Genomic DNA, 19,603 nt, shown 5'->3' on the forward strand with positions numbered 1-19,603 from the left:
AGAGACAGAGAGATACCTGCAGTACTGCTTCACCACTCGTGAAGTTTACCCATGCAGGTGGGGGCCAGGGGTTCAAACAGAGGTCCTTGTGCACGGTAACATGTGCACTCAACCAGGTGAGCCACCACCTGACCCCACTTGCTTTTATTTTAACAGAAAAAAATGACTTGTTGTTTGAGCCACTTCACTTAACATTATAGCCTATGGTATCAGTCAGTTCTTCTTCTAGCGTTTGCCCTTCTTCCGTAGCCAGTCAACAGCGTCAGGTTGAGCCTGATATAAAGTTTTGAGACCTCCTTTGAATCTGGAGAGGTGGCAGTCATTGACTATGTGGGTCATAGTCTGTCAGTAAAATTTATTTATCTTATAATAATAATTATTATTATTGATTTTATTTATTATCATTAGTTTACCTGTCTTTTAAAATATTTTATTTATTTATTTAAAGATTTTATTTATTTTATTAAAGAAACATAAGAGGAGAGAGAAAGAACCAGGCATCACCCTGGTGCATGTGCTGCCGGGGATTGAACTCAGTACCTCATGCTTGAGAGTCCAATGCTTTATCCACTGTGCCACCTTCCGGACCACTTATTTTATTTATTTATTTATTGGATAGAGACAGAGAGAAATTGAGAGGGAAGGGAGAGAAAGGAAGGAAGAGAGAAAGAGAGACACCTGCACTCCTCCTTCATAACTTGGGAAGCTTCCCCTATGCAGGTGGAGAGTGAGGTCCTTGTAGTATGTGTGTTTAACCAGGTGCACCACTTATTTTAACCACTGTTAGTCTGAAAGTTTCCTCATTATTCCATTTAACTTGATAGAGCATCTAATTTTATGGCATATTCTCAGGCAGATGTCTGGTCCATTCAAAAACTTTGAAAATGTCTGTCAGTCCTTTCAAGCCTTTAGAGTTCCTGTTGAGAAATCAGTTGATAGTCTATAGAAGTTTATTTTATTTTACTTTATTTTACTTCTACCAGGGTTTTAATAGGTTTTAATAGGGCTTGGTGCCTAAACAATGAATCCACTGCTCCTGGTGGTCATTTTTTCCTTTTTCTTTTTTTCCATTTTTTCTTTCTTTCTCTCTTCCTTTCATTCTTTCTTTTATTTGATAGAAAGAAATTGAGACAGGAGTGGGGAGTGAGAGGGAGAGGGACACAACACTGCAACACTGCTTCACCTCTTTTTAAAATTTTTTTTATTATCTTTATTCATCTATTGGATAGAGACAGCCAGAAATTGAGAAGAGGAGGGGAGATAGACAGGGAGAGAGACAGAGAGACACTTGCAGCACTGCTTCACCACTTGCAAAGCTTTCCCCCTGCAGGTGGGGACTGGGGGCTTGAACCCGGGTCCTTGTGTACTATATATAATATATGCGCTCAACCAGGTGCACCACCACCCGACCACACTGCTTCACCTCTTATGAAGCTTCCTCCAAGCAGTTGGGGACCTGAGGCTTCAACCTGGGTCCTTGCACATGGTAACGCATGTACTCAACTGAGTGTGGAGTCCTGACCTTTACAAAAGTTCTCTCTTTAAAAAAAAAAAAAATTCTTGGGCAGGGGAGATACCATAATGGTTATGCAAACAGACTCTCATGCCTGAGGCTCCTAAATCTCAGGTTCAATCCCCTGCACCACCATAAGCCAGAGCTGAGCAGTGCTCTGGTGTTTCTCTCTGTATATCTCTCTCTGCATTTCTCTCAAAAATAAGATAAATAAAATATAAAAAAATCTTTTTATTATTTTTTATTTATTTATTGGATAGAGACAGCCAGAAATTGAGAGGGTTGGGGAGATAGGGAGGGAGAGAGACAGAGAGACACTTGCAGCCCTGCTTCACCACTCTCAAAGCTTTCCCCCTGCAGGTGGGGATGGGAGGCTTGAACCTGGGTCCTTGGGCATTATAACATGTGCGCTCAACCAGATGCACCACCACCTGGCTCCTTAGAAGTTCTCTCATGGCAGGCTGGGAGTACAGCTCGACCTGTGAACACCCATGTTCAGTGGGGAAGCAATTATAAAAGCCAGACCTTCCACCTTCTGCATCCCACAATGATCTTGGGTCCATACTCTCAGAGGGTTAAAGAATAGAATAGCTATCAGGGGAGGGAATGGGATACGGAGGTCTGGTGGTGGGAATTGTGCAAAGTTGTACCCCTCTTATCCTATGGTTTTGTCAATGTTTCCTTTTTATAAATAAAAAAAATTTAAAAAAAAGTTCTCTCCTGGGGCAGACGGTGGCGCACCTGGTTGAGTGCTGTGGTGCACAAGGACCCAGGTTCAAGCCCCTGGTCCCCACCTGCAAGGGGAAAGCTTCATGAGTGGTGAAGCAGGGCTGCATGTGTCTCTCTGTTTCTTCCCCTCTCCATCTCCCCCTTCTCTCAATTTCTCTCTATCCAATAATAAATAAAGTGATAAAAAAAAATAAGTCGGGAGTCGGGCAGTAGCAAAGCGGGTTAAGTGCAGGTGGCACAAAGCGCAAGAACCAGCATAAAGATCCAGTTCGAGTCCCTGGTTCCCTACCTGCAGGGGAGTTACTTCACAAGCTGTTGCTTCATCTTTCTTTCCCCCTCTCTGTCTTCCCCTCTACATTTCTACATTTCTACATTTCTCTCTGTCCTATCCAATAATGATGAAATCAACAACAACAGCAATAATAACTACAACAATGAAACATCAAGGGCAACAAAAGGGAATAAATATTAAAAAAAATAAGTCATTGCTGTAGGCAGAACTTGTTCCTCCAATAAATAAATTTAAAAAAAGAACTTCTCTCTCTCTCTGCCTCTTATGAGTACCTGTTTGCAATATTTTCTCTTTCTCTTTGCTCTTCTAATTATGTATTTTGCTGAACTTAGGTTTGGCTTTATTTTTCTTGAAGTTTTTAGAGCTTTTTGGATGTAATGTTCTATCTCCTTCCTCATTTGGGAGAAAATTACTGGCTGAAGTTTCTACAAACAAGAGTTCTTTCTCACTTGAATCTAGGGGTCTCTATTGGTGAGCCACCTCTCTAGCCACTAACTTACTTATGAGAAATATATATATGAGAGAGAGAGAGAGAGAGAGAGAGAGAGCAGGTGAACAAAGTCCTGCTCCACCACTCGAACCCAGGGACTCACACATGTAAGACTAGGTAGGTGCTCTACTACAGAACAACCTCCATGAATGACCCTAGTTGTTTCCTGAGAGTTTGTCAGACTGTTCTGAAAAATATTCAGAGGTTTTTTTTTTTTTTTTCCTAATAGTGTGTGTGTGTGTGTGTGTGTGTGTGTGTGTACTGATTAAACTTCTTTGTTAAAGGAACAAATGGGCTTTACTCTTTCATATATATATATATATATTCCCTTTTGTTGTCCTTGTTGTTTTACTGTTGTAGTTATTATTGTTGTTATTGATACCATTGTTGTTGAATAGGACAGAGAGAAATGGAGAGAGCAGGGGAAGACAGAGAGGGGGAGAGAAAGACACCGGCAGACCCGCTTCACCACTTATGAAGTGACTCCATTGCAGGTGGGAACCAGGGGCTCGAACCGGGATCCTTATGCAGGTCCTTGCACTTTGCACCACCTGCGCTTAACCCGCTGCTCTACTGCCCGACTCCCAGCTTTACTCTTTCTTCTTGACTCAGTTTCAAAGAGCTTCCTGAGTTCTCCCAAAGTAATAGAAATGCTTGGGTTTTTTTAGTATGGATTAAATGCCTAGGTATTTTAGCCCAGATAAAGGGAGGGTTCTGCTGTTCATATACAGACCTATATCTAGTCTTCTTTTTTTCAGCCCTGCTTCTCACTCCTGCTCTCTGTCTTACCTGAATCACGCCTGAGAGGAAGGGTCTCTTCCTTGGCTGTCTTATCACATGTACCTGATCCACATGTGCTTTTTTCTATTTTGTTTAGTCTTGCTGCACTTTCTTTCTGAGAGTAAAGTTAATTCTTTTTATTTTGGTGACCCACTTCCCATTGTATCTGTTTGTTATATTTTTATTCCTTTATTAACATTTCAAGTATGGATTCAAGAAGAACAGGTATGATTATAATGTGCTTACTTAGGTAACCTTAATTTAAAAATTCTACCTGGGGCTAACACATAGCCCCTTTGAATAATGTGCCACTTTGTTTTTATTTATTTATTTATTTATTTAAGAAAGGAGACATTAACAAAACCGCAGGATAGGAGGGGTACAACTCCACACAATTCCCACCACCCAGTCTCCATATCCCATCCCCTCTCCAATAGCTTTCCTTTTCTCTATCCCTCTGGGAGCATGGACCCAAGGTCATTGTGGGTTGCAGAAGGTGGGAGGTCCATTTTCAATATTTCTCAGTTCTTTGTTCTTAGTCCCTCAACTGTATTCTGTACTGTCCCTGTGTCGTACTCCCTAAATGTTTTTTGTTTAAGCTTAATCTATATTATGATTAACTAAATTTTACTGGAATCTTACAAAAGTCCTATATGGTTAACTAAATTTTACCGGAATCTTACAAAAAGCCCTACTATTTTATTATGTTCCTATATAGCATCTATTGTTTCTTTTTTATTTTTTTATTTTTAAGATTTACTTTATTTATGGCATATGAGGTTATCACGTGAGACAAAGAGAAAGGGAGAGACAGCACCACTCCAGCACACATGGCACTGGGGGTTGAGCTGGGAACCTTAGGCTTACAAGTTTGATGCTGAGGCACCTCCCCTGCCACTATTCATTTATTTTTTTTATTTTAATTTTTTAAAATATTTATTTATTTCCTTTTGTTGCCCTTGTTTTATTGTTGTAGTTATTACTATTGTTGTTATTGATGTCGTTGTTGTTGGATAGAACAGAGAGAAATAGAGAGAGGAGGGGAAGACAGAGAGGGGGAGAGAAAGATAGACACCTGCAGACCTGCTTCACCCCCTGTGAAGTGACTCCCCTGCAGGTGGGGAGCCGAGGGCTGGAACCGGGATCCTTATGCCGGTCTATGCGCTCTGCACCACTGGCGCTTAACCCGCTGCGCTACAGCCCGACTCCCCTATTCATTTATTTTTAATAAGAGATAGGCCAGAGCCTGCTCAGCTCTGGCTGATGGTAGTGCTAGGGATTGAACCTGGGACCTCTGAGTCTCAGGTATGCAAGTTAGGGATATCACTTTGGCCTCAGGTGTCCTTAAATTTGTATAGTCTTCTGGCAGTTGGTATTGTATCATTTCACACTCCATGTGGTGTCCCTCGCCTTCTCTCCACTCCCATGCTGCAGTTGTCATGTGTGTTTCCTCTGTACACAGCCAAGTTCCTGCCTCTAACCATGCTCCTCTCTGGGGATTGCTTCTTTGTTGAGTGTGGTACACATTTTTCTTTGTGATCCTTTTGTATTGAGTTGTACACACTTAGTGTGAGGTTTAGGAATTCTGGGTTCTGTTATTCCTCTGCAGAGTGTTCGTTTTGTTTTTTCTAGCAGTCAGGTAACTTCTCTGAGCTTGTACAGAAAATTCTGCCCATCAGAGTGGGCAGCCACCACCCTCTCTGCCTGACCTGCTAGGACTTGTATGCTTGTTTTCCACCTGTGGACACCCCAGCCCTGTTGTCCATTTTTCTTTTATTTCTTTATTGGGGAATTAATGTTTTACATTCATGTAAATACAATAGTTTGTACATGCATAACATTCCCCAGTTTCCCATATAACAATACAACCCCCACTAGGTCCTCTGTCATCCTTCTTGGACCTGTATTCTCCCCACCCACCCCCACCTCAGAGTCTTACTTTAGTGTGATAAGCCAATTCCAGTTCAGGTTCTACGTGTTTTTTTTTTTTTTTTTCTTCTTCTGATCTTGTTTTTCAACTTCTGCCTGAGAGTGAGATCATCCCATATTCATCCTTCTGTTTCTGACTTATTTCACTTAACATGAATTTTTCAAGGTCCATCCAAGATCGGCTGAAAACGGTGAAGTTACCATTTTTTTTCCACCTTCTGCACTTTATTTTTTAAATTTTTTTTATAATTTATTTCTTTATTGGGGAATTAATGTTTTACATTCAACAGTAAATACAATAGTTTGTACATGCATAACATTCCCCAGATTCCCATTTAACAATACAACCCCCACTATGTCATTCATCATCTTTCATGGACCTGTATTCTCCCCACCCACTCACCCACCCCAGAGTCTTTTACTTTGGTGCAATACGCCAATTCCATTTCAGGTTCGACTTGTGTTTTCTTTTCTAATCTTGTTTTTCAACTTCGGCCTGAGAGTGAGATCATCCCCTATTCATCCTTCTGTTTCTGACTTATTTCACTCAACATGATTTTTTCAAGGTCCATCCAAGATCGGCTGAAAACAGTGAAGTCACCATTTTTTACAGCTGAGTAGTATTCCATTGTGTATATATACCACAACTTGCTCAGCCACTCATCTGTTGTTGGACACCTGGGTTGCTTCCAGGTTTTGGCTATTACAAATTGTGCTGCCAAGAACATATGTGTACACAGATCTTTTTGGATGGATGTGTTGGGTTCCTTAGGATATATCCCCAGGAGAGGAATTGCAGGGTCATAGGTCCATTTCTAGCTTTCTGAGAGTTCTCCAGACTGTTCTCCACAGAGGTTGGACCAATTGACATTCCCACCAGCAGTGCAGGAGGGTTCCTTTGACCCCACACCCTTTCCAGCATTTGCTGCTGTTACCTTTTCTGACGTATGACATTCTCACAGGAGTGAAGTGGTATCTCATTGTTGTCTTGATTTGCATTTCTCTGACAATCAGAGACTTGGAGCATTTTTTCATGTGTTTCTTGGCCTTTTGGATCTCTTTTGTGGTGAATATTCTGTCCAAGTCCTCCCCCCATTTTTGGATGGGGTTATTTGTTGTCTTGTTGTTGAGTCTGGCAAGCTCTTTATATATGTTGGTTATTAAACTCTTATCTGATGTATGGCATGTAAAGATATCCTCCCATTCTGTGAGGGGTCTCTTGGTTTGGGTAGTGGTTTCTTTTGCTGTGAAGAAGCTTTTTAATTTGATGTAGTCCCATAGGTTTCTACTTGCCTTAGTCTTCCTTGTAATTGGATTCGTTTCATTGAATATGTCTTTAAAATTTATGCGGAAAAAAGTTCTGCCAATATTTTCCTCTAAGTATCTGATAGTTTCTGGTCTAACATCCAAGTCCTTGATCCACTTGGAATTTACTTTTGTATTTGGTGAAATACAGTGGTTCATTTTCATTCTTCTGCATGTTTCAACCCATTGTTTCCAACACAATTTGTTAAAGAGACTTTGCTTTCCCCATTTAATAGTCTGAGCCCCTTTGTCAAAGATTAGATGTCCACAGGTGTGGGGGCTCACATCTGGGCTCCCAATTCTATTCCACTGGTCAGTGTGTCTGTTCATGTTCCAGTACCAAGTAGTTTTGATGACAATGGCCCTATAATATAATTTGAGATCTGGCAGTGTGATGCCTCCGGTTCTGTTCTTTCTTCTCAAGACTGTTTTGGCAATTCTAGGTCTTTTCTGGTTCCAGATAAACATTTGTAGCATTTGTTCTATTCTCCTAAAAAATGTGGTTGGGATCTTGATGGGGATAGCATTAAATTTGTAGATGGCTCTGGGTAGTATATTCATTTTGATGATGTTAATTCTTCCAATCCATGAACATGGAATATCTTTCCACTTCTTTGTGTCTTTTTCAGTTTCCTTGAGTAGTGACTCATAATTTTCAGTATATAAGTCTTTCACTTATTTGGTTAGGTTTACTCCTAGATATTTTATTGTTTTTGTTGCTATAGTAAGAGGAATTGATTTCTGGACTTCAATTTCTTCTAACTTAGTGTTTGCATAGAGGAATGCCACTGACTTTTGAATGTTAATTTTGTAGCCTGACACCTTACTGTATTGCCTGGTGATTTCCAAAAGCTTCTTGCTGGATTTTAGGTTTTTCTGTGTATACTATCATGTCATTTGCAAATAGGGAGAGTTTGACTTCTTCTCTTCCAATCTGTATCCCTTGAATTCTTTGCTCCTGCCTGATTGCTATGGCAAGAACTTCCAACACTATGTTGAATAGTAATGGTGATAGTGGGCAGCCCTGTCTAGTACCTGATCTGAGGGGAAATGCTTCCAGTTTTTCACCATTGAGTATGATGTTGGACGTCTATTGTTTCTAATAGGTCAGTTTTCATGAAGCAATTCATCTTGTCTATAGCATCTTTAATAATTCACCTGGTTCTATAGTCTGTTTTTGGGACATTTCTCACAGCATATTTTTTTTCAGAAATTATTCAGTTGCTTTTAATAGCTTGTCTTTGTTTCCTGGCAAACACACCCCTAGGGGAGGACAGGGCCTTGCTAGTTTCTATATAAATGGTAACTTATTAAGCTCAACCTGCTTGTCTTTAATGTTAACCACATGATTATGGTATTCATCATAGATGCCCATAAACAGAAGAAGGGGGTTGGTAGGTGGGGCAATTGATATGGGCCCTTATACTTTGGGGGAGACAACAACCTAGCACCTATTCTATAAGCTACCCAAGGCGGCCCTTATGCTATGGGAAGAACCCAAGGTTCTTGTTCTCTTGTATTTATAAGTTTAGCCAATTTGCTTCTGCAGTGGTGACAGGCTGGGAAGCAAGCAGCTCTTCCTCTGTGAGCTTTTTGATGAGTGCAGCAGCTTCTGCTTCTAAGCCATCTTTGGTCTTATTACACTCACTGCTGTAATTGTTATTTTTATGTACTTCCCCTGTAAAGTTCTATGATTACGTTTCCCCAGGGATCTTTCTTCATCATTCCCAGGTACTATTTGTAGATGTACAAGTAGTCAATAAGTACGCAAATTATCAATGTGATCATAAGCAAAAGGATGAGTAGCTTCGGTTTTGTCCAGGACTTCTCATTTCCCAGGCAGCCCCAGTCTAACCGGATTTTATCAGACAGCAGCCTTGATTTAGCCTTGGCCACTCCCTGTAGATGGAGTGCTGGGTACTTGAAGGGAAGTCTTTGCGTGGATCCTTGCTATGTGCTCTTAACCCGGTGCTCCACATCCCCCCCCAATGCTGTATTTATGTATTTATTTATTTCTTGCCTCTAGTCGCTGGGATTTGATGCTGGCACTGAATCCACCACTTCTGGTGGCTTTCCTCCCCTCATTTTATTGGATAGGATAGAGAGAAATTGAGAGGGGAGGGGGAGATAGAGAGGGAGAGAGAAAAACATCTGCAGACCTGCTTCACATCTCATGAAGCTCTGGGCTATAGGTGAGGAACTGAAATGCCCGGTGGGCTTGCCTTGGTGTGACAATGGTGACACAGTCCTCTGCACTGGGCTGGTGTAAACATGGACCTCTGATACTAGCACAGTTCTCAAACTGTGGGGCCTCCACAGAACCTCCACCCCCTCCCTGGCGTTAGAGTTGTCTCATCATAGAAGCGTGGGGGAAACAGAATGTCTGATTATACCAAGGTTGGTCTCATCATACTAGTATTGGGGACAATTGGGATGTCTGGTCACATGCAAGTTGGGGGACAGTCTGGGGTGTCTCTTCACACTGGGTTGTGGGGGGGATTGAGGGGGTGTCTCATCAAAATGGGATGAGGTACAATTGGGGTGTCTCAGCAACTAAGGCTGGGCAACACACCAAGGTTGGGAGACAGTTTACGTTTTCTCATTACTCTGGTATTGGAGTGATAGGGTGTCTCATCACCCTGGGGCTGGGTGACAGGACAGTTGAGGTGTCTGCTCACACCAGAATTGGGGCAACAGTTAGGTTGTTTCATTACCCTGACGTAGGGGGACAGGCGGGATGCCTCCTTACACCCGAGTTGGGGTGACAGGGTGCCTCAGTACACTGGGGTTGGGAGATAGTCGGGGTGGGGTTTGGGGTAACAGGGTGTCTCATCACACTGGGTTTAGGGGGACACTCGGGGTGGCTCAGTACAATGGGGTTCGGGGGCAGTCAGGGTCTCATCACACGGGCTGCGGGACAGCGCAGGTGTCTATCACATTTGTGTTCTCCGCGGATACTAAGCATGGAGGACACTCAGGTGCTGCGGCGGAGGACTGCCTGCGGCCCGTGTCCGACCTGCAGGAGGGGCGGGGGGGACGCCGGGATCCAGCCAAGCCGCGGCCAGATAACCCGCGGCCCACGGTCTACAGCGAGCAGGAGAAGACATGCCGCCTCTCTTCCCTGCCCTGGAGCGCGGGTCCCCGAAGCCACAGGTCGCGCGTGCGAGGTGTGTAAGTGTGCACGCCCGGGTCCGTTTCTCTGTCTTGGGGCACAGCAGCGAGGTCGCCCCAGTTACCCTGGTAGCCCCGGAAGCCAGGCAGCTGCAAAGCAGCGCACCACCAAGTGGTTGCACAGTTGGCTGCCCGGCCCGCGTGGGGCGGGGCGCGATGACGTCACTATAGGCGAGGCCAGGCGCTCGCGAAGGGGCGGGGCGCGGTGACGTCGTTATGTGGGTGAGACCAGGCGCTCGCGCAGGGGCGGGGCGCGGTGACGTCGTGGGCGACGGCCGTGCTGTGGCTGTGGCGGCGGCGGTGGCTGGAGTGGCGGCAGGGGCAGCGGCGGCGGCGGCGGCGGAGCCCAGGAGGCAGCGGCAACGGCAGCGGCAGCCTTGAGGCGGCTGAGGCGGTCGCGGCGGCGGGTGCTCGGGAGTCGGGCGGCCTCCAGCGTTTCCCGCCGGGCCTGGCGCTGAGGCGGCTGCCTTTTCCTGCCCGCTGCTTGGTCAGGGCCCTGGCCAGGGCAGGGCTGCGCGCCCGGGGAGGGCGGAGCAGAGGTGAGCGCGGACCCCTCCCCCGCGTCCGACCGCGGGGGCTGGCAGCGGGGAGGGAGGCCCGGTTCCCCCGCCACAGAGCGGGCGGCGGAGCCGGCGCCGGGTGGGTATGGGTCCAGCGGCGGGAGGCGGTGGGGGCGCGGGCCGGCACTGGGAACCGCGCGGGCTGGGGCGCGGCCGGCGGGTGCTGGCGGCCCGGGACGGGGTTCTCGCTGGCGGGGCGCGGGAAGGAGGCTGTCTTTCTGGAGGGAGGTGAGCGGGGATGCTGCTGCCAGGCTTGAGAGAAGCTGTGGCTCTGGCCTCACGTTTCCACCTTGGCTACGGGTTCTCCCTCTCCCTTCCCCCCTGTTGCCTCCATTCTGGCGGGAGGGGGAGGGTGGTCGCGAGCGTGGAGGAGGGATTTGAACTTTGACAGCGGGGAGGATGAGCGCTTGACTGCGGTCGACTTCATGGAGTCAGCGACCGCTAGGTCGCCTCGCCTTGGCTCCATGAGGGTGTTTTTCTCCAGTCTCATTGCTCGGGTGGGAAGACCTCTTCTGTGGCCAGGGGAGCCCAGGGCTGGGGGCTTGGGGTTCTTGCGCCTGTGAAATTGTCTCATGCATTTTAGAAAAAAATGTACATTGATCATGTACTTATTTAAAAAAAAGTTCTTAACCTTTACTTATTGGATAGAGACAGACAGAAGTAGAGAGGGGAGGGAGCGATAGAGAAGGCAAGAGACAGAGAGACACCTGCAGCACTGCTTCACCACTCCCAAAGCTTTCCTCATGCAGGTGGGGGCCGGGGGCTCGAACCCTGGCCCTTGCGCATTGCAAAATGTGTGCTCAACCAGGTGCGCCACCACCCAGCCCTTGATCATGTACTGAGAGAGAACCAGAGCATCACTCTGGTAGGTATGATGCCGGGGATCGAACGCGCGGTTTCATGCTTGAGAATCCAGAACTGAAGCACTTTCCTGGGATGCTCATATGGAAGTAATAAAAGCAAATCTTTAAAAAATACTCTTTATTTCTAAAACATCTACTAGCTGTCTGCTGGTCCTTTAAGTTAAAAAGGCCTAAGAATCAGGTGGCTGCTTTGCCTGATAATGGATGATGGATGATGGCTGGACAGAGGTTGCAGGTGGTTGCACTAATGTGAGCAATTTGAATAGTTCTTGCAGATGTGTATGAAAAAATGCCTAAGGTCTTTTAAAGCACAGGTGCCTTCAGCTCGGTTTTTAAAAAATTAGACCTTGACATTTTTACATTTTGTGTTCAAACCTTAATTTTTGGAGATAGTTTTTCAGTTGCAGATGTCTTTTTAAAAATATTTATTTATTTATTCCCTTTTGTTGCCCTTGTTATTTTGTTGTAGTTATTGTTGTTGCTATTGATGTCGTTAGATAGAACAGAGAGAAATGTAGAGAGAGGAGGGGAAGATGGGAGAGAAAGACATTTGCAGACCTGCTTCACGGCTTGGTCCTTGTGCTTTGTGCCACTTGGCTTAACCCTCTGTGCTACATGGTGATGCAGGGGACTGAACCTGGGACTATGGAGCCTCAGGCATGAGAATCTCTTTGCATAACCATTTTGCTATCTATCCCTCTCCCCCCCACCCCAGATGGCTTTCCAAATGAAGTGGGAGTGACCTGGGAGGTGGTGCAGTGGATAAAGTGAGAGCATTGAACTCTCAAGCACTAGGTCTTGGGTTTGATCCCCAGCGTTGCATGTGCCAGAGTGATGCTGTGGTTCGTTTTCTCCCCCCCTTCTCTCCTCCCTTCCCTTTCTTTCTCATAAATAAATATTAAAAAAAGAAAAAGTGAAGTGTGGGGTTGGGAGATAGTGCACCTGGTCGATCACATCTTACTGAGTGGGAGGCTCCGGGTCTGAGCTCTTTGTACCATATGTATGCTCTATGGGTGGTGGAGTGGTGCCAAGGTGTCTCTTTCTCTCTATTCTCTCATTGACTATCTCATCCTCTCTCTCTCCCTGAAAAAAAGACTGGTAAAAATTGACCCAGGGAAGTCATTGAACTGGCATCATTGACAGGACTGGGGAAGATATATATATCAGTACACACACATAGGCCTGGTTATTTCTGGGGAAAAAAAGTTCTTCCAGTCACATGCTTTAAAGTATAATATTTTTGGTGTTTGTGTCTGTCACTTCCTAGGGAGATTTTACTTACAAGTAAACAGTTTCACAACTTAGCATATTAAATCAAACCTTTTTATGGGTTTTCACTCCATATTAAATCATAGCATTCACTAGCCTTACTGCTATCAGTTAATGTTGTTTTAGCTATTTCTTGTACAAAGACAGGTCCTGTGATGCACACATGCTGTGTAATGAATGGAAGTTGGCATAGCTAAGTGATTGATTCACTTACGGAGGAAGAGAAATCATCATGAAGTGGAATTTAAGCAGTGACTATTTCAGGGCATATTCATTTTGTTTGGGAACATAGCCAGGGGAGTGCTTTCCTATAAACCAAGGAAGAAATCCAAGTGTCAGTAGTTGCAGGCTTTTGCCTTTTCTCATATTCTTACTTAACAAGCAGACCTGTTAGCATAGGAACATGTGTTACAATATCTGTTAAGAGAGGGTATGGTCCAGATTGTAATGACAAATTCAAACATCAGGTCATAAAGTTTGTATAACAACTAGTTACCAGTGTAGACTAGTTTCTAAAACAGAAAAATTGAAATTTACCTATCTGGTTTTTACTTTTTAAATTACACTTTGATTTAAATGGTGATACAGGAACAGATAAGACCCAAGATATTGGGTGAAACTGTATGTATTTTGCTAAAATGACATTTATATGATGTCATTTAAAAATATTCCTTTTTGTTGCCCTTGTTTTATTGTTGTAGTTATTATTATTGTTGTTGTTGGATAGGACAGAGAGAAATGGAGAGAGGAGGGGAAGACAGGTAGAGAAAGTGACACCTGCAGACCTGCTTCATTGCCTGTGAAGCAACTCCCCTGCAGGTGGGGAGCGGGGGGGGGGGGGGGCTCAAACCAGGATCCTTACGCTGGTCCTTGTACTTTGTGCCACCTGCGCTTAACCCACTGTGCTACTGCCTGACTCCTGGATGTCATTTTTTTTACTGTAGGAATGGAATCATGATTTGGACATTGTAAAAGAGAAGTGATCTATTTCTGTTTAGAATTTCTTATGCCTGAAATAAATAACTACATTTTAATTTTTCAAGAAATGTTATTTGCTAACCACTACTGTGAGGTCCCTGTTAAATATATGGAGTGTTCTGTTTTAATTATGTACTAAAGCTAGGGATAAGTCTGCCAGTCTGCTAGTTAGGCATTGACACTGGAAACAAAAGTAAAGGTTCTCATAGCAACAGCTCTCCTTCCTTTCATCCTTTCTTTCTCTCTCTCTCTCTCTCTCTCTCTCTTTCTTTCTTTCTTTCTTTCTTTTATCATTGTTGTGGTTATTGTTGTTGGATAGGACAGAGAGAAATGGAGAGAGGAGGGGAAGACAGAGTGGGAGGAAAAGACAGACACCTGCAGACTTGCTTATGCTGGTCTTTGTGCTTTGGGCCATATGTGTTTAACCCACTGTGCCTGACCCCAACAGCTGCTCTTCCAAAAAAAATGCTGTTTATGCATTTAGAAGTAGTATAGTGGGCCAGGAGATAGCTCACTGGGTGTATAGTGCTCCATGCCCTGGGTTCAGGCCCTGACACCATATGGGAGCACCACGATGGCATGCAAAATGCCCTGGCACTTTTAAGAAAAGACATAGTGTAAATCGTTAAGTGTGTTTTAAACAAACCAAAAACACTGATGAAGAAATGTTAGGGAATGAAGGATTTTGGCGAATCAAATAAGGGCCATGTTCATCAGTTAGAAAAATATTACATTCAGGGGAGGGGGTGGGAAATGGAGATTGGGTGGTGGGAATTGTGTGGGATTGTACCCCTCCTACCCTATGGTTTTGTTAATCCTTTCTTAAATAAAAAATAAAAAAAAAGAAAAATATTACAAAGTAAATTTAGCATAAAAACTTCCTTGGAGTAAATTCTATGGCTCTTCAGCATTTGAACCTTGGGGTACTGTTTCAACATTCAACAATGATTTCTTTTTTTGTTTTTAAATTTTTATTTATAAAATGGAAACACGGATAAGACCATAGGATAAGAGGGGTACAATTCCTACCACCAAAGCTCCATATTTCCATTCCCTCCCCTGTTAGCTTTCCTGTTCTTTAACCCTCTGGGAGTATGGATCCACGGTCATTATGGGGTGCAGAAGGTGGAAGGTCTGGGTTCTGTAATTGCTTCTTTGCTGAACCATGGGCATTGACAGGTTGATCCATACTCCCAGCCTGTCTCTCTCTTTCCTTAGTGGGGCAGGGCTCTGGGGAAGTGGGGCTACAGGACACATTGCTGGGGTTGTCTGTCCAGGGTGGTCTGGTTGGCATCATGTTAGCATCTGGAACCTGGGGGCTGAAAAAAGAATTAACATATAAAGCCGAACAAACTGTTGACTAATCATGAACCTAAAGGCTGGAATATTGCAGATGAAGATTTGGGGTGTCCATTCTGTAGATAGCTAGTAGGTCTATTTTAGGTATATTCTTTTTTTAAATATTTATTTTATTTATTTATTCCCTTTTGTTGCCCTTGTTGTTTTATTGTTGTAGTTAACATTGTTGTTGTTGTTGGATAGGACAAAGAGAAATGGAGAGAGGAGAGGGAAGACAGAGGGGGGAGAGAAAGATAGACACCTGCAGACCTGTTTCACTGCTTGTGAAGCGATCCCCTGCAGGTGGGTAGGTATATTCTAAATGGCCCATGACTATACTAGTTTTTCCTGAGCCTGACATCTGATATGCAGGTGGACCCAAGTTATTGTCTGGGGAAATGATGTCATAGCTGGAAAAAGGGCTAGAAAGCTGGATCAGGGAAGAGAGTAGCTCCCAAATATGGGAAAGGTGTATAAATATTGTTGAATGAAACCCCATCAATTTGATCTGGGGCCCATATTCAGCATAGGAGCCTATGTAACCTCTGCATTCCTGTAGGTTTGAGCTTGCATTCTGTGGTCATGAGTAGGAACGTTCCATGTTGCACCAATTTTAGGACCCATCTTCCTCAGGTGGTAGATAAAGTATGTTATCCATCCTCCCTTTGGAGGATGGGACATTCTCTACCATTGTTGATCCACATTGAGGGTAAGGTCCTATGGGGGCCCACAGAGGGCTCCATTATGTTGTTCCTGATGGAGGTGACCAGTGACAATGGAGAGAGGGATCTATTTGAGGTCTAGGCCCACCATGTCTGTGTGGGAATCCCAGGATTCTCTGACTAGGGCCCCAGCTGGTGGGGTGGCCTGGTAGTGAATAAAAAGTCAGCGTTGGGGGTTCAGGCAGTAGTGTAGTGGGTTAAGCACACATGGTGCAAAGTGCAAGGACTAGCAAAGGATCCCAGTTCGAGCCCCCTGGCTCCCACCTGCAGGGGCGTTGCTTCACAGGCAGTGAAGCAGGTCTGCAGGTGTCCCCCGCTCTGTCTTCCTTTCCTGTCTCCGTTTCTCTGTCCTATCCAATAACGATGACATCAACAACAACAATAATAATAACTACAACAACAATAAAACAAGGGCAACAAAAGGGAAAATAAATAATAGGAAAAAAAAGTCACCGTTAAAGTATGACAGTCTCTTGCTTTTGGAGACCTTACTTTGATAAGGTTAGCTTTGGAGTGGCTGAGGGAAGTGTAATAGGAAGTAGGTGAGGAGGCTATCTAGGTCTAAGTAGAAACTATTTCATTAAGTACTTTATAGTGTCTTTTTAGGTCTTTCTACTTGCTTGCTTCATTTATTGACTCTCTGCAAGCTATTATGCACTTTGGCTTTCAGGTATATATTTTGCCCTAATTTATGGGTAAATGTGTACATATGCCCTATCTCATGGGCCCTGGTCTGTATCTAGGTTTTGGGGTTTTGTTAGGAAATGAACCACCCAAAATGGAATTGAGTCCAATGAGAAAGGAAAGGTCTCACCCAAGTGATGATGCTGAAGGGTTGACATTCCATGCCTGACATCTCTGGACCCAGTCCGAAGTGAAGCATGCCAAGGTGGTTCTGGTTGCATTGATTAGTTTGGGATCAGCAGATGAAGTATCAGTTGGTATGAATTGAGAGAAGCATTCAGGAAAGTGAGTCCCACCCTAGAGGTTCCAGGATGTGTGTGTGTGTGTGTGGGGGGGGGTAGGGGCTTTAAAGAGGAAGCAGGAGGTTCCTGCTGTCTTAGGGTTTAAGAAGGCAACAAGTAGTTATTGTTTTAATCAGATTATTTGGCAATTGGGTTAACTTTGAAAATCCCATTGTTAGGATTTGCTGTATCATACACAACCTCACCATAATTTATGTCTGACATTGTTTATATATAGCTGTGTCTTATAAAGTAATGCCACCGGTTGCTTCTGTTCTCCCTGTTTTAAGCTTTTAGGAGAATCAACATGTCAAAGAACAAGAAATATATTAACAATTTGAGACCACTGATAAAATTCAGTCTGATTACAAGTTTGAAGTCTTAAGTGCTTATATTGAAGGAACATATACTCAGCCTGGGTCAGAGAAGGTGGGTTTATTGTTCTTAATAGCTGTGTAGTATTGCATTGTGTAAACATACCACAACGTTCTCAGCCATTCATCTATTGTTGGGCACCTGGTTTGTTTCCAGGTTTTAGCTATTACAAATTGTGCTGCTATGAACATAAGTATACACATATCTTTTTGGTTGGGTGATACGGATATATTCCTAGGAGAGAAATTACTAGGTCATATGGAAGATCCATCTTCAGCCTGGGGAGGTGATGGCATGGCTGGCAGAAGGACCAGAAAGCTGAATCAGGGAAGAGAGTAGCTTCCCAAATATGGGAAAGGTGTATAAATATTGTTGACTGTAAACCCCATCGATTTGATGGGGCCCATATTCAGCTTAGGAGCCTATGACCTCTGCATCCCTCTAGATCTGAGCTCACATTATATGGTCATGAGTAGGAACATTCCAAGCTGTCCCAATTTCAGGACCATCTTCCTCAGGTGTAGCATAAAGTATATTATCCAGCCTCCCTTTGGAGGATGGAACATTCTCTACCATTGTTGATCCAAGTTGAGGGCAAGGTCCTATGGGGTCCACAACGGGGTCTATTGTGTTGTTCCTAAAAGGAGTGACTGGTAACAATGGAGAGAGGGATTTATTTAAGATCTAGGCCCATCATGTCCGTTTGGGAATCTCAGGACTCTCCGAATAGGGCCCCAGCTGATGGGGTGGCCTGATAGTGACTAAAGAGTCACCGTTAAAGGACATACAGAAAATCTTTGCCCCTTTTTGTACTGTGTCATTTGTAGGGTTGATGCTTACATACTACTGCATATAGTCTGGTGGGTCATGGGAATATTCCTTATGCTTGTCAGAGCTGTCAACATAAAAGAAAAGTTTTTTTCTTCTTTTTTATCAATTGCTTTCTTTTCTTTTTTTTTTTTTCTTTTCTTTTTTTTAAGATTTATTTATTTATGAGGCAGAGAAATTGAACTATTACATCATTCTGGCTGTGTATTAAAGTTGGCACCCCATGCCTTTAAGAACTGTGTTCCACCATTCAGCCTTCTCCTGGGCTGCTGTTGTTTCAGTTTTTTTTATTATTATTTATTCCCTTTTGTTGCCCTTGTTGTTTTATTGTTGTAGTTATTATTGTTGTCATTGTTGTTGGATAGGACAGAGATAAATGGAGAGAGGAGGGGGAAGACAGAAGGGGGAGAGAAAGACACCTGCAGACCTGCTTCACCACTTGTGAAGCAACTCCCCTGCAGGTGGAGAGCCAGGGCTCAAACGGGATCCTTCCACTGGTCCTTGTGCTTTGCGCCACCTGTGCTTCACCCACTACGCTACAGCCCAACTCCCTGTTTTAGTTTTATAACAGCTTTATTTAGATGTAGCTGATATGCCATAAAGTTCAACCATTTAAAGTAAATAATTTCATGTTTATTAGTATGTCCACAGAATTGTAGAATTATCATAGTGTATGTCATAATATTTTCATCACCCTGTAAAGAGTCTTCAAACCTATCTGCTGTCACTCTTCCTACCCTAGCTTTAAACTGTTGTCTTGAAAACTGATTCTTCTTTTTAAAAAAATATTTATTTATTCTCTTTTGTTGTCCTTGTTGTATTGTGGCTATTATTATTGTTGTTGTTTATGTCATTGTTATTGGATAGGACAGAGAGAAATGGAGAGGGGGGAGAGAAATATAGACACCTACAGACCTGCTTCCCCACTTGTGAAGTGACTCCCTTCCAGGGGCTCTAACTGGGATACTACGCTGATCCTTGTGCTTTGCACCACTTGCGCTTAACCCACTGCACTACTGCTGGACTCCCTGAAAACTGATTCTAATGCAAATATACATTCTTATGTCATAGAAGCATTATTTACAGTAGCCAAAATGGAGTCAACCTAAATGCACACCAATAGATGATTGCATATAGAAACTGTATATGTTCAGTAGGATACTGCTCTGCTTTTAAAAAGATGAAATTGTGCTATTGGAGATAGTTGATGAAACTCAATATAGTCATGCTAAGTGAATTAATGAATTGAAGGGAAACGGGGCTACAGAGTAGCAGCAGCTGCATTTCTCTCCTCTCGGTCAACTAGGAGTATCAAAGGATATTCCTGGGATAACAACAAGACAGGACTAGTTTGGGAACCCACCAAATCACCAGAGCATCCTGAGACCACAAATCTGCCTAGACCTCCAGCTCAACCCAGTTGAGAAACTTCTCTAAAGAAGAAGGAATATCAAAGATCACCTGAGACTGGGACTACTTTGGGAACCCACCAAGTC

General features: G+C 43.8%; 1 protein-coding gene across 8 annotated transcripts in view; it reads left to right on the top strand.

The window, feature by feature from the left end:
* Positions 1-10,471: 10,471 nt before the first annotated feature.
* The window catches only part of ERC1 (ELKS/RAB6-interacting/CAST family member 1), a 450,240-nt gene continuing 441,108 nt past the window's right edge, over positions 10,472-19,603 (top strand). For all 8 annotated transcript variants that reach the window (XM_060190339.1, XM_060190341.1, XM_060190340.1 and 5 more), the window contains exon 1: positions 10,472-10,748. The gene's annotated coding sequence lies outside the window, so the exon portion shown is untranslated. The remainder of the gene's footprint in view (positions 10,749-19,603) is intronic.

The sequence above is a fragment of the Erinaceus europaeus genome, chromosome 4 (genome assembly GCF_950295315.1).
Source record: "Erinaceus europaeus chromosome 4, mEriEur2.1, whole genome shotgun sequence".
In the NCBI taxonomy this organism is placed as follows: domain Eukaryota; kingdom Metazoa; phylum Chordata; class Mammalia; order Eulipotyphla; family Erinaceidae; genus Erinaceus; species Erinaceus europaeus.